Genomic DNA, 10,940 nt, shown 5'->3' on the forward strand with positions numbered 1-10,940 from the left:
ATTATTAAGTGTCTGAGGTCAGATTTGAACTCAGGTACTCCTGACTCCAGGGCTGGTGCTCTATCCACTGAGCCACCTAGCTGCCCCAAAAGTTATTCTTTAATTAAGACTTCCCGAGGAGGCAGAGTATATCAGAGTAAAAACTAGATTTGACACCTGTCCCCTTGCAGTGCACTGGTATGAGTTTGGTGATGCTCAGATAGAATGCTAGTACCTCCCCATGGCCTGGAACAACTCATGAATGAAGCTTGTAATTCCAATATTCACAGGACCAGCTCTGTCTGCCCACCTGGACTGGGGAAAAATCATTTTCTATTACAATTTCTTTGATTTCCCCATCAGAATTCAATCTGGTGAATTTTCCAGGTCTGTTTCAAGAGGTTTTTGGGGAAAGAGTGTGGCATCTTGCTCTTGCCATCTTAGCTTTGGCCTGTTAGTGAAGAATTAAGAGTATGAGACAGTACGCTCCCTAACTTGACATCATTCAAGTAGAAGCTAAATGACCAGTTGTCAAAAATATAGGTTGTCCAATGTAAAGACTAACAGAAAGCCTTCTGTGTGGGGGTGGGGGGTGGGGGAGGGAAGAAAGAATGAGGGAAAAATTGTAAAACTCAAAATAAATAAAAAATTTCTAAGAAAAAGATCCATGAACTTTTCATCAAATCCTTTTTTTTTCCTTTCCCCGTTAGAATGTGAACTCCTGAAGTGTAGGGTCTGTTTCAGTTTTCTCTCTCTGCATCTTCACTGCTTGGCATGATAGTGCTTAATAAAGGCTTCATTCATTTAAATATATATATATATATATATATATTTTATATATACACATTGTCTAGATCCCTAGGGGCACCTCTCATTAAGTCCCTGTCTGGAACTATCATAAGAAGACCCAGCCACACTGCTCATTCTCCAATTCAGGTTCTGTGTACTGCTTAGTCTCCTTGGGAATTCCTTCATTCCCTATTCCCCTCTTCAACTCCCAGTTTCTTTCCTTCCTGTCTCATCTTCCCCACTTAGAATGTAAAGCTTTGAAGGTAGGAACTGGTTTGTTTTCTTATCTGTGTATCCTTGGGGTTAGGTACACTGTACACACTTGATAAGTGCTCATTTATTTAAGTGTTCTTTCACTCTCTGTCCACCAACCTATTAGAGGGATCTTTAACCTGAAATCCATGAAGTTTTTTTAAAAAAAATTACTGGTTTTAATCAGGTAAGTTCTGCCTTCTTCCCTCCCCCTCCAAACCCACCTCCTACTCCCAATTGAAAACCGGAGAAAAACAAAACCCATTACAAATATGTGTCATCAATCATAACAAGTTTCCATTAAGACTATATCCTAAAGAATTTTTCCTAATCTGCATTCTGAGTCCTTCCCCTCTCTTATCAGGAGCTAGGAAGCATGTTTTATCATTAGCCCTCTGGAATCCTGTTTGGTCAGTGAGGCAGTAGTAGTATTCCATCACAAGTATATACTATAACTTACTCATCTGTTCCTCAATTGATAGGCATCCCCTCTGATTCTCTTTTGTTAAGAAGATCTAGATCTTTATTTTTTAGGTTATTTTGCTTAGAACTAATCTCTCAGGGGCAGCTAGGTGGTGTCGTGGATAAAGCACTAGCCCTGGAGTCAGGAGTACCTGGGTTAAAATCTGGTCTCAGACAATAATTACCTAGCTGTGTGGCTTTGGGCAAGACACTTAACCCCGTTTGCCTTGCAAAAAACCTAAAAAAAACCCAACTAATCTCTCTTTTTCCTATTTCCCTCCAATTTTCCCGTGGATTGAAATGTATTTTTGTATCCAGCTCTTTTTGCCTGAGTCTTCATGTTTTTTTGACCAGTTCAGATGAGATTGAGGTTCAAAGGTCAGCCACAACTCCAACATGAACTTTGAAAAAATGTATTTTGATAACTTTCAAAATAATTGGTTTCCTTTGTAATTCTACATATTTTAAGTTTTAAAAACATTTTGCAGAGAATTTTATCAGACTACCAAAGCAGACCATGACACTAAAAATGGTTAAGAAATCCTGCTGTAGAGTGATTCCCCTAGGGAATGCATTAGATGCTTCCATTACAAAGTATCTTCCACTTCAGAATTCTGGTTTCTATGATTACATTGGGCCCCCTAGTTGTTTTCTAATGTTATAATTCATCAACTATGTAAGAATTTATCACCTTGATAGTGAATCAGAAGATTAATTTTAAAAATTTAACATAATTGTCTAAGTTTTTTCTGCGGAAAAATCTAGTTCCATTTTGTATCCACTTGTCCGCTCAGTTTATTAATTTGACTTAGGTTTCTGTGCCTTTGACCCTATAACTTTTTTTTTAATTTATTACTTATTTATTTAATTATTATTACTTGAATGATTAACTTGAGAAAGGAATTATAAATTTAGTACTTTTATATATAAATATATATTTTATATAGAGAGATCATACTTTTATTGGACAAGTTAGAGAAAAACATTTTATAAATGCATATATATGAATACATGTATTTATATAGAGATATATAACTGCCTTCTCAATGGAGAGACTAGTGAAGGAAGGAGAACTTGGAACTCAAAAATTGTTTTTAAAAAAATGTTTTTACATGTAATTGGGAGGAAACCAAAATCTTAACTCAAAAAAAAATAAAAGTAAAGCTCCTTGTGGATCAATTTAATATGAATTCACTTGGATAATTTCCATAATGATATAAAAATAAGTCCTAATAACTGTACAGATACTGGGCACATAATCTACTAATGAAGTGGATTGTATTATTTTGCAAACTCTGGGATATATACCAAAAAGTGGAATGTATATTGACTGTTTCTCACCATCAAACAGGTTGTTAGCTTTTTTTTTAGTAGTAGAACATGGGGGGTCCATTAGCTATGGTTGCATCTGGGCAGGCATAATGGAAAGAGCTCTGGACTCAATTAGTGAATCTATGACTTTCAAGTTACTTAACATCTTCAAAACATATTACCTACTTCACTTTTTGGTATATATTCCAAAGTTTGCAAAAGAATGAAGATGTGGAGCAACTGAGAGTATATTGTCCTTGTTAAGTCTTAAAACAAACCTTCTTAAACTTTTTTGTATGTCATAAACCCCTTGGGGTAGTCTGGTGAAGTGAGGGATCCCTTCTCAGAATAATCTCAATAAATAAAACACCTAAGTTTACAAAGTAGAGAAATATATTGAAATAATTATCAATTTTTTAACTTAAACTCTTAGACTGCTGGATTAAGAAGCCTTCCTTAAACATTATATAAATGCCAATCATTATTTTAATCACTACCTCATCTTATGGCATTTCTCAGCTAACAAATTTCCCATACTCTTTGACAGAGAGAAAATTACAATCAAAATTTATGACATTCCTATAGTTGGGGTATTTAGTCACATGAGGGTTTACTGTGATTTGTCAAGAAACAACAGGACTCTGATAACTTCAAATAGAATAAACTGTTTTCATCTCATTCTGGACCCCTTTGTAGGCAGATGATGTTTTCACAAGTGGGTGACAGGGGGTGGCTAGGTGGCGTAGTGGATAACTCCGGCCCTGGAGTCAAGAGTACCTGGGTTCAAATCCGGTCTCAGACACTTAATAATTACCTAGCTGTATGGCCTTGGGCAAGCCACTTAACCCTGTTTGCCTTGCAAAAACCTAAAAAAAAAACACTCAAAAAAACCGAGTGAGTGACAAAATATTTTGGGTCAAAATACTCCTGTTGTCAAATCATGTTAATGAATAAACATGATATCTTGGCAGGTGGGTGGCACAAAAGGATGGAATAGAGTCAGTCATCTTGCTGACTTCAAATATGGCCTTGGATACTTACTAGCTGTGTAAGACCGTAGGCAAATCACTTAATCTAGTCTGACTCAGTTTCCTCATAAGTAAAATGAGTCAGAGGAGGAAATGGAGTCACAAAGTGTCAAACCTGACTGAACAACAGTAAAGTATGATATGCCTTATAAAAATCCCAAGTTTTCAGCACTTTAAATCAGGTACAGCTATCAGACAAGTATAACACACTCTCACCCCCCCCCCCAATATACTGTGTATCTTCCACAAAAGTCCTTGGCAATACCAGTGAGTCAGATGTCCCATGTCAGGTTCTACCAGGCTAGAAAGTCTCTGAATACAACCTGTCCAAGCTGAGTCCAGACAAACTCACCACCACTGGCAGGTCACTTGGTGATGAAGTCTTGGCAACTGAGGAACCAAAAAAATGTGACTTGGCAGACTGGTGAAAAGGAGGATGGAGAGCAATGAGAATCACATATCTGTGAGATACCTGTCCAGTGATTGAAAAAGAAAATCCTATTAAAGAATTATTCACACCAATAGACATTTTCATTATAAATGAGATGGAAGATAGAAATTGCCAGTAAACAAGAGCAGGGTTTGGTAATCTTTTTGTGTTATGCATCTTTTGGAAGTCTAATGAAGACTGTGAATCTCTTTTCAGAATAACTTTTAAAAATCATAATTAGAAGGGAATGTCAAAGTTCATTGAGATTATAGACATATAATAAATATATATATAATAAAGATATATATATATTATAAAGATATGTATTTTTCCTATTCAAGTTCACAGATCCACTGAAATCTAAAAACCCCTGGTTACAGGGGTTCTTCTTAGTGAAGAAAATAAAGGAATTGGCAGTAGGTATCATATTGTGCCCAAAAAGAACCAAAAGAAGTTTTGCTAAAGTTTTAAAGACACATTTTGTCACATCACTATCATTTCCCAAAGACACACTGTTTCCCTACCCCTACCACAGGACTCTCCTTTAAAACAAAGGGAGCTAAGCAAAACAAATACTTCACAACTTTTAGACTTGTTCATATCCATAATCTAATGTCTTTCTTCTGAGGGGTCTTAAGTGGTAAGAGGGCCAAGCCTAAAAACCTAAAGAACCAAAATTCAAATACAGCCTCAGACACATAAGCTATGTGACACTGGGCAAGTCACTCAGTTTCCTCATCTGTAAAATGAGCTGGAAAGGAAAATGTCAAACTACTCCAGTATCTCTTTTTTAATCCCCCCAGTATCTTTTCTATGAAAACCCCAAATGATTTTATCTGATTTTAAAAAACAGTAAAAATGGGGATAAATTACCTCACAGTACTTTGCAAACCCTAAAATACTATATATATATATATATATGCTATTATAACATTTATTTATTATGTTTAAAAGGGAAATATGAAAGAAACAGTATTTTGTAGAATATTTAATCATCCCCTTCTTGCTCATGATAAGCATAAGCAAAAAAAAAAACACCAGGATGCTCATGAGCCAATATCAATTGCAGATAATGATGAGAGAAAGATAAATAAAGGATTTCACAAGATACTTCCAATTAAATCCACACATTCTTTAATACTAGTGTGTGATTGTAAGAGTTGGACTATAACAACTGACCACTGCAGAATCAACACTTTCAAATTGTGGTGCTACTTCTAGAAGACTTGAGAGTTCCATGGACAGCAGTCAATATATAAAGAAATTCCTTCAGTCTATTCACCAGTTGGTCAAATGGGTCAAATACTGAAGCTGAAGTTTAAATACTTTGGCCATATAATGAGAAGATGGAAGTCATTGCAAAGGATCCAGATGTTGAGAAATATGGAAGGCAAAAGGAAAAGAAGATGACAGAAGAGGAGATGGATAGTGTCATGGAACTTGATATGAGCTTGTATAGACTTTGAAAGATAGTGGCTAGAAGGATCTGATCTTTCCTTTGTTTCATAGGCTCATGAAAGTCAGACATGACAAAACAACTGGACAACAAAACTTGAAAACAAAGGGAAGGACCCTGAAATATGTTGGGGGGAAAAAACTCAAGATTAATAAATGAAAGAGGCTTCATTATACTGTAGAAGAATCACCTATTCATTATGAGTGCTTTGTATAAAAAAAGATCCAGGAGGCAATGAACATGGTGCTACAATAAATAATAGAATCAACTAAAATCTTAAACTAGCACAGAAATGAAGTTTATGGTTTATGTAGTACTTTCATATGTCTCATTTATAACCTTATGGGTTGAATATGATAGGTAGCATTCATTGCCCCTATTTTACAGGTAAGGAATTTGAGGTCTAGAGAGATGTGATTTGTCCAAGGTCACAAAGCTAAGGAAGCTGGGGATGGAATTAGACCTTCCTTGTTCAGTATTCTATGATTAAATATACCTAGACCTTTCTCCAATTCCAGTCATTGCAAATACCATTTTTTACTTTTGAAATAACAATCCTGTTCATTTTCTTTGAAACTAGCCTTATTCAAAGATTTGCTTCACCTAGGCTTAAATACTTCCTGTAGGTCCTCCCATAGGCATCTAAAACTGAACAGTTCAAAACTTTTATTTCCCTCCCACTCCTACCCTTCTTCTGAATTTCCATATTATCGAGGAAAATACTCTTTCTGTTCATCTAGGTGGGCAACCTCATGTCATTTCTGACTCTTTCTCCTCTTGCCTATATCACATAGCCCATCAATTACCAACTCTAGTAATTTCTTCCTTTATACAAGGAATGTCAAACTCAAATAGAAAGAGATCCCTGCTGCACACATTGACCTAGAAAACTACCAATTAACATTATATATCCTGTATTGTATTTTATTTTGTTAAAATGCTTCCTAATTATATTCAAATCCAGTTCAGGCTGCATCTAGAATACAGGATGCAAGGCAATATTTGTTCAATATCTCTCAAGTATGCCTTTCTTTCCATTCATTTGGCATCATGATAGTTAAAGGCCCCACAACCTCTTTCAGAGATCACTAAAATAGCCTTCTAATTTAACTCTGCTCTAATTAATCCTTCATATGGCAGTCAAATTTTCTTAAGGTTAAATCCAAACCACATCTTTTCCCCTGTTCATTAAAGTCTAATGACTCCCCGTTGCTTCTAGAATCCAAAATAAAGATGTATGTTGCATTTAAAGCATATTAAAACCCAACATCTTTCTGTCTTTCTAGTCATTTAAAACATCACTCCCTTCCAACCAGTCATCCAACCTGCCTATTTCTGTTCCTCACATAGGGCTCCTGTCTCTTGTACTTCTGGCTGTCCCTTACCCCTGGAAAACATTCCCTCTGCCTCTTAGAATGTCTAGCTGCAGAAAATGAGGTATTTTTTTTAAAAAATGAAGACCATATAAGGATGGTAAGAAAGGCAGCACAGTTAAGTAGGGCAAGCTTTAAAAATCTACAAATACATTTTTTAAAGCATGAAATGTTTTCAGTTTCTCACCCAATCACTCTATATCCCACCAACTACACTGGTTTTGAATTTCTTTGGATCTCTTCTTTTCCCAGGAAACTCATTGGTGGGAAATCTTGTGATCCTTTGGGATAGAATCCTGTGAAGTGGAATCTACTTGGTCCCCTGTGCCCCTGTGATTGGACCCTCTTAACTGGAGGGAAGAACCATGGACTTCAGCTCCACATTTTCCACCAGCTGAATATGCTGCTTTTGGACTTCTTTGCAATTCTCCATTATGCTCTGATACTTCCATCCCTCAATCTCTCTCTCTTCCTCCCCACCTTTTCGGCTCCCTGAAAGCTTCCATTAGATGGTAAGCTCCTTGACAGCAAGGATTCTTTTTTATTTATAGGGACTGGCACGTTATAAATGTTTAATAAATGTTTATTGACCGACAATCTCCTTTATGTTCTGTGTAGGTGGAAATGGCTACTTTATTTTATATTAAGTTCAATCATTTTTGTCTTCTAAAAGTTAGCTCTAGTACCACCTCCCAAAGAAGAGCTTGCCTTCTCCTCAAAGATTACAGCTATTCAATGTTCATCTTATAGCTACATCTAAAGGCTTAGCATGTTTACTACCTGCTCTCTATTCCTAGAGGAATTTCCTCTATTACTAATAAACAAGTAAACCATAATTTAACACAAATTGGAAAACTACTCTCTGCTTCTTCCCTAAATCAATACTACTGAAACTAAGCTCCTTGAAGGCAAGGATGGTTTTGCTTCATTTTTTTTTAATCCTAGTGTGTAGCAGAGTGCCCAGCATAAGGATCTTTAATGTTTTATTGATTGAAATTCCTGTAAAGTCAATATGCTACAAGGAAATCTGTGAATTTTTTGCTGAGGTAGAGAACACACATTCAGAATGTCTATTGCCTAGCAAAGTCAGTGAAAGATCCTATGAAATGACCTTTTCCTTTTCAAATTTTCATTATTTCACTAGTCCTAAGAAGGGGAAGAAACACACTTTAAATATGTTCTGAAGTTTTGTGAAGTAGATTCCCTGAAGAAAATTAATTAAACCTAGAATATGAAAACAAAACAAAAATTCTTATCATCAAAGCTGGGCCAATCTTGTAGTATTTAAAATACTAAATACAACCCTAAGCATGATTCTGGCACTTCAAATGAAGGACACCTAAAATTCACTACCACTTATGAGTATTGTTGCATACGTAGTTTTTACAAAGTCAGATTTCCCGGTAATATTCCTCTAATTACAAAACTTCTATTAGAGGAAAAGTTCATCTCTTCTAAAGCCACCATCATGAGTGGTATTACTGGTGGTTTATCAATGAAGCCATCTTGATTGATATCACCTCTCAGTTTTCTTTCCTAATTGGGGGGTGGAGTGGGCAGAAGTGCAGCATACAAAAATGCCTTCCTTTTATAGAGGTTAAAAAAACAAGTTTTGTGATCCACCCTCGACAGAGTTGTTGGTGTTGGAAGACTCAAGCACATTCATTATTTTGGGGGGGTGCAGGGCAAATGGGGCTAGGTGGCCTGCCTGGGGCCACATAGCAGGGTGATCATTGGGTGTCTGAGGCTGGATTTGGACTAGGGTGCTTCTGGCTTCAAGGGCCAATGTTCTGTCCACCATCCAGCCATCCCTACTATTATTACTATTTTATTTTATTTTGAGTCTTTTTTTTCTTTTTTCTTTTTGGTTTTTGCAGGGCAGTGGGGTTGGAGTGGCTTGCATGTCACATGGCTGGGTGATTGTTGGGTGTATGGGGCCGGATGTGGGCTCAGGTGCTCCTGGCTCCAGGGCTGGTGCTCTGTCCAAACCTACAATTATTGCTATTATTTTTTTAATTTTAATTTTTTTCTCTCCCCTTTACTTCATCGCTCAAGCAAGTCTATATTTTTGGGGGGGAGGGGGTATTTTGTTTACCCTTAAACAAGAATATTTTATTAATGTATAAAAAATTATTTGTACAAAATGAGATTAAATATTAAATATAAACAATGTAAAAAAATAAACACAATTTAAAAAATAAACAGAATTAAATTGCTACTGTAAACTATAAGCTTAAGAAAGGCAGGAACCCTGTCTCATCTAAACTTTATGTATTCCCCAGAGCCTAGACTATTTATTCTTCACACAGAAATTTTTTTAAATGTCTGCTGAAATAAAAATGAAATTCAAACAATGTTCAATAAAGACCCCAAACTATTGTCTACTTGCAGAGGAAAAAGAAACAAAAAAGTTTTGTAGCCTTCTCTGCTTTTTAACTCAAAGGTGTCTTCTGGTAACTCCTCTCTCTATAGTTCCCCTTTTTCTCTCCTTTCTGTGTGTGGCTTCCAGCTTTAGATGCCAAGTTCCTTGAGGGCTGAGATTGTCTTTAAATTTATATCCAGCAAGACTTTTATGAACTGATGCTGAGTGAAGTGTCTGAGGCAGGATTTGAACTCAGGTCCTCCTGACTCCAGGGCCAGTGCTCTATCCATTGTGTCATATAGATGCCCTAATCAAAATCAATTCTAAAGGACTTGTGATGGAAAATACCATCCATATCCAGAGAAAGAACTGTGGAGTGTGAATGGAAAGGAAAACCATACTATTTTTGATTTTTAAAATTTGTTTTCCCTTCAGTTTTCCCCTTTTGTTCTAATTCTTTCACAACAAGATTAATATGGAAATGTTTAATAAAAGTTATACATGTATAACCTGTATTAGATTATTGGACTGGAACTGTAGAATATTTTTGTGACTGAAAAATCTAAGTTTCCAAGAAAATTCATGGACTCTGAAAAATCTTCAAATTCATTCTCTTAATAATTGAAATATAATATATATGTAAATGTATATTATATAATATAAAATACAATACTCTAACTCAATCTAGACTCAAAAATTATTTTAAACCTTTTTTCTTATTTCCTTAATTCTCAGACAATAGCTTTAAAATATCTTTAATCAAGATGACAAAATACTTAAGCCTATAATATGGATTAAAAATTGCAAACTGAGTTGAAATTAAAACTATTTTTCCTCCTGTTTTATTTTATTGTATCATAAAGTTTGCTTCTGTTAAGGAATAGCAGTTGACAAAAATCATTATGTATGTATGTACAAAAGACCAACAAATATATGTATAATGCATGTAAATACACACTACATATAAAAAGAAGTTAATAAAGACTTGGTAGTAGAAATAATTTGTTCTTTTGATCAACTGATTTAGATTTCCATAAATATTTATTTCCAAACTACTTGAGGCAATCTTGTTATATCCTGCATTGATGGAACTTAAATACAAATTTACACAGTCATATTTATATGTACTAGTATTCTTGCTACACTAGTTACTGTAATCCAAGGAGTTCTAGTCAAGAGTATTTATCATAACCTTTCGCTTTTTTTAAACTTTCAGAAATAAAGGTGAGACAGTGTGATTTAGTGAAATAAATGCTAACTGTGCTACTTATAAATCATGAGTCCTGAGGACCTACATTGTTTAGTGACTAGGATACTAGATCTGAAGCCTATCTTCCTGAGTTCAAATCCAGTCACTTAAACCCTGCTTGCCTCAGTTTCCCCATCTGTGAAATGGGTTGGAGAAGGAAATGACAAAGCACTCCTATATCTTTGTCAAGAAAACTGCAAAATGGAGTCACAAAGAGTCAGACATTGCTGAAAAAAAAAAGAACCAACA

Source organism: Macrotis lagotis, chromosome 3 (genome assembly GCF_037893015.1).
Source record: "Macrotis lagotis isolate mMagLag1 chromosome 3, bilby.v1.9.chrom.fasta, whole genome shotgun sequence".
NCBI classification, from domain to species: Eukaryota; Metazoa; Chordata; class Mammalia; order Peramelemorphia; family Peramelidae; genus Macrotis; species Macrotis lagotis.